General features: G+C 39.9%; 1 long non-coding RNA gene across 1 annotated transcript; it reads right to left on the bottom strand.

Annotated features, from left to right (window-relative positions):
- Window positions 1-534: 534 nt before the first annotated feature.
- LOC137974128 (uncharacterized) lies at window positions 535-3488 on the bottom strand. Its single transcript, XR_011117400.1, has 3 exons — window positions 2792-3488; window positions 2163-2453; window positions 535-624 (listed from the first exon to the last, which is right to left on the bottom strand). It is a non-coding gene; the product is annotated as an uncharacterized lncRNA (long non-coding RNA).
- Between the last annotated feature and the right edge of the window lie 1589 nt (window positions 3489-5077).

The raw sequence follows: 5077 nt of genomic DNA, 5'->3' as shown, positions 1-5077 counted from the left end.
ACTTCCGTTTTACTGGTGCACCCCTCCAAAGAAAAATCCTGGATCCGCCCCCTGGTAACCAGGAAAAAGTAGGCCCTTACGTTTTCGGAATGGATATTTTTACAATAAAGGTCACCTGGAAGTTTCATAGCTGACGAGCAAATGGTTCGGTTGGAAGTTCTTAGAAGGTAACGTTTAGCTAGCAATCTCTGAAATGACGATATCGTCCCTAAAATTCTCGGACAATTCAATTTTCAGCTAAGATATCCGAACAGATCAAATTCTTCTAAGTTATAAAAAAATCCCTTTAGACAGTCTGTATACATTACAAGGAGCCTAGAAATATCTTTCAAAGGCTTTTTTCTTAATTTGTTCGTTGGGTGCCCTTGCCGAGTCCCCCCCGTAAGGATGTTTTGGGTGCTCTTGTCAATTTGTAAACGCTTTTAAAATGAGTTTTATTTTCATGCACCTTATCTCACTTCAGTTATTTTTTCGTCCTCAACTTTGTGCAACAAATTAAACACTATTACCATTCTCACAGAATGTTCCATTGTTTCCCTCACCTTACTGACACACGTATGAATTTGTGTCATACAGCGGACGACATGTTCCACCATTTTGACAAGGAAGGCTTTCACATGGGCTCTATAAGCGAAAACGATTGTTGAGAAATGTTAATGTCAATTAATCTTATGACACATTGTTATTTTGTGGGATCTCGAACGAATATCTTTAACTTAAGTCTTGCAAACTGTCAGTGGAATAAAAACCGACTAGTTTTGTGGCCCGGCTAAGAACTCAACTGAGAAGAAAGTCAAGGCTGCAACAGAGTTAAATAACTAAATAGTAAGATATTGCTAAAAATGTATTCAACCTAAATTTGGAAATCATTTCATCTCTTAGATAGCATGCGCACTACGATTGGCTAATTTAGCGGGCCGGATTGTACAGTACGGCCCTCTGTACTGCAAGTTAAATTTGAAGTTTTGATGCAACATTTTCTATCAAATTTGTCGTGTTGTTATGGGAACTGAATAAACTTGGGAAACTGTTTGAATATTGCAATCAACTATTTCACAAAGCCAATAACATTTGTTTATTTATTTTTTAAATTCTTACGCGTGTCAATCATTTGTTGCAGTAAAACGGTTCTGCTTGACTTCAACTGGTTTCCTTTCTTGTGCGCTTTATCACCTCAGAAGTCCTTACTATGTACTTATATTTACTGAGTGGTGGGGCTGGACGCGCCAAGACCGAGGGCCAAATATTTTCCTGTCCGGCCCGACCTAAACTCAGTCAATAAGCATTTTATCATATTGGGCTCTTTACACTATTCATGAGAACTCATAATTTGAAGTTTGGACAGAATAATTAACAAAAATTTACACAGACAATTTATCTAATATGTTGTTTGCGTTTTCTTTTCTGGCTGTAAATAACTTGGATGTGTAAAAGCGACGAAATCCTCTAAAATCGCACTGCACGGTGCAGTGCGTGTTCCTAGCAGGGCCATACGGCTTTTTCCGGCGCTGCTCGCGCAAATGCGAACGGCCCTCATACGGCGATTTTCCCAATAGTCTTACAATGAAAGTGCGCGCGGGGCCGTACTGGCCATACGATAATGTAAGATACGGATCCTCGCTTTTTCGCAGTTGGCATATGATCCACGCGCTTCTTGCTTGGGCCAGAAACCAAAGACGAAAAACTAGCTCCGTAATTTACAATACAGACGTCGAACTTCGTTCGGATGATAAGAGGAATGTATTTCAAGCTGCATGTACGTCTAAATTACTTGTAATTGTAATGACCTTAAACTAAAATTTTGTACAACGTCAGGTTGTTACAATCTTCCCATGTCAACCACGTAACTTTAAAAGATTAAAGTAAGACAAGTAACAATTAAAGCATGAATAAATAACGGCACCGGTTTTCGTTTTTTGTCGAGCGCAAAAAATTTTAGAACGATATACACGGCTCAAAAGAACCCGTGATTTTCTTGTGGCAGTTAAGTAGATTTTCTATTAACTCAGCCTTATTGGGAGATTCTGAGAATGGTACTATAGTTATTATTTTTTTGTCTAAAGAGGATACAGTCAACAAAGGACATTTTGTTAAGCGACCGGTCAAAAGCGTTGAGTCATTTAGAACCATTTTCTATTACACCTATCAGTTGAGGAACCCACCGGAATCGCGAAATGATGGAAGTCTCTGCTTGGCACAAAACTGTTTACGTGATTGTACTTATCTGACGCCAGGAGTTCACACAAATGTCGACCAGAGTTACTGTCTGCCGGTAAGGTGGCAAAATTGAAGGAGAAACATGACATCTTCTCGAGACATTTGAAGGCACAGTCCATGTAATCCGTAGCATGATATAAAGCCAACACTTGGGAAATATTCAGAATTTTATTAAAAAAGTTCTGGAAGTTTGCCTACTTTATATGTTGATATTCGCCACGTTGGAGCTGTTGTGCCTAAAACAAGAAACATCTAACATTATCGACGATATGTGTCGTAAAATGTAAATCAACAGTGTTAATTATTCATAGATGGAATTTATGAATATACCCTGTTAGAAGCTCGTTACGAAGCTTCCCGATGGTAGTGAAATTCAGTTACTGATCAGCTAGCAATATCTGAAATGAAGATATCATTCCCTAAAATTTTCGGACACTTCAATTTTCAGCTAAGATATCCGAACAGATCAAATTCTCTAGGTGATAAAAAAATCTCTTTAGACAGTCGTTATACATTACAAGGAGCCTAGAAACGTCTCTCAAAGGCTTTTGCCTTAATTTGCTCGTAACGTTACCTTCTAAGAGCTTCCAACCGAACCATTTGCTTATCCGAAACTGCTGGGTGATCTTTGTAAGTGCCACTAATTGCAAAAATACCCCTTCCGAAGACGTAAGGGACTACTTTTCCTTGGTTTCAAATCTTTTAGGAGATGTTTTTGTAAAGAAATCCTTAGCTGTCTGGCAACGTAGAACCGAAATTCTTAGAATAGTTTGACCCTCCCGAACAGATATTTCATCGAAGATGTATCGCTGGGTGCCTCTGAAGGTATTTTAAATCTACGATCACAAGCCAACAGGCAAGAACTAACTGATCCGAAGCCTTAGTATCCTTGCCTCTGCAGCCGAAGCAACCGAGAGTAATTTGTTACGTGTACCGTTAAACTGTTTGTTGATGATACTAAGATTTCTCTTGTCAATTGAATTATGTCAATGACACACTAGCGCTACACTCGGACCTGAATTCTCTGAAAAACTGGACAAAAGTACACACTCTCACAAAATGTCAAACACAGAGTTAAAGTCATTCAACTCATAAAGAGACCTTGTCGTTCATGTGTCGAGAGACATCCTGGTCGGATCGTTTGGCCGATAACAGTAAACAACTGAAGCAAAGAAAGTTTTGGGCCTACTTAAGCGTACACTAAAGAGAACAAGGATATCATCTACTTGCTTTATAAGTCACCGGTAAGATCTATTTTAGAATATGTACGTTCTGTATGGTTTCCATACTTTGTTAAAGACAAATTAGCGATAGAAAAAGTGCAACGAAGAGCATCAAGGATTGCTTGCTCTTGGTCAGAAGCCACGTGAAACACAGGCGCCCCAAGCTGAAAATACGTGGTGTATGCGACAGTTTGTGTATATAGAGAATTGTATGGGAAAATCACCGATCGTAAAAAAATTGTGTAAATAACTATCTCATTTGAAATAAAGTTTTCCTACCTCAAATGTGTGACCAACTTGTCTCTTTTGGCGAGTTTCGAGCCATTCTGACGCCGTTTAGTGAAGTCATCCGGAAGGCCGTTGCTGAAATAATGGGAAGGCCGGTGACTCCATCCATCGCTGGCCAGACCTCACTCCACAAATCGTTTTCTCCTCAACAGGAAAAGTCCCGAATCGCAATAAAAACAACAGTTCCATAAAGCCCAATAAATTTCACTCCAAATACGTGTGTTTAGGCGGCCGAAAGACTCGTGGCGAACGAAAACTTTGCCTTAAAATTCACCTCTTCGGCTTTCCTCAGAGGCTTGTGACCGGGTAGTCAACAACGGAAACTCGCAAGATGGTTTCAGTCTCAACTCTGATTGGTCCATTTGAATTTGACCGAGCGCTGGCAACACGACCGTTGTTGACTTGTGACTGGGCAGTCAACAACGGTCGTGTTGCCAGCGCTCGGTCAAATTCAAATGGACCAATCAGAGTTGAGACTGAAACCATCTTGCGAGTTTCCGTTGTTGACTACCCGGTCACAAGCCTCTGAGGAAAGCCGAAGAGGTGAATTTTAAGGCAAAGTTTTCGTTCGCCACGAGTCTTTCGGCCGCCTAAACACACGTATTTGGAGTGAAATTTATTGGGCTTTATGGAACTTTTGTTTTTATTGCGATTCGGGACTTTTCCTGTTGAGGAGAAAACGATTTGTGGAGTGAGGTCTGGCCAGCGATGGATGGAGTCACCGGCCTTCCCATTATTTCAGCAACGGCCTTCCGGATGACTTCACTAAACGGCGTCAGAATGGCTCGAAACTCGCCAAAAGAGACAAGTTGGTCACACATTTGAGGTAGGAAAACTTTATTTCAAATGAGATAGTTATTTACACAATTTTTTTACGATCGGTGATTTTCCCATACAATTCTCTATATACACAAACTGTCGCATACACCACGTATTTTCAGCTTGGGGCGCCTGTTCGTGAAATGGCTTAAGATCGACGCAAACTGAAACACACTTGAACACCGAAGGAAGTACCTTTCTTTAGTAGAATGCTATAAGATTGGAATAAGATAGTGTTTGGATTAAAACGGCCTGAACTTTTGTGATTTTTTCGAGTACTGTAAAAAGTAAAAACACTACAGGCTAATCATCCATACAATATCCAAACAAAATTGGCAAAAATTCAGTGACGCTTTTCAGTACTCTTTCTCTGTAAGAGTTGTTAAAGACTGGAATAATTTGGCGAACCACCTATTAGCCGGACGTGACAGATTCAAACAAGATTTGAAAACGTGGATAAATGTGTATTGATTCAGTTTTTTTATATGCAATTTTACAGATCCTACGTAAATGTTGTTTAGGTAAACACT

Source organism: Montipora foliosa, chromosome 1 (assembly GCF_036669935.1).
Source record: "Montipora foliosa isolate CH-2021 chromosome 1, ASM3666993v2, whole genome shotgun sequence".
NCBI classification, from domain to species: Eukaryota; Metazoa; Cnidaria; class Anthozoa; order Scleractinia; family Acroporidae; genus Montipora; species Montipora foliosa.
The sequence above is the reverse complement of the archived record's forward strand: the minus strand, read 5'-3'. Positions and strand labels throughout refer to the sequence as shown.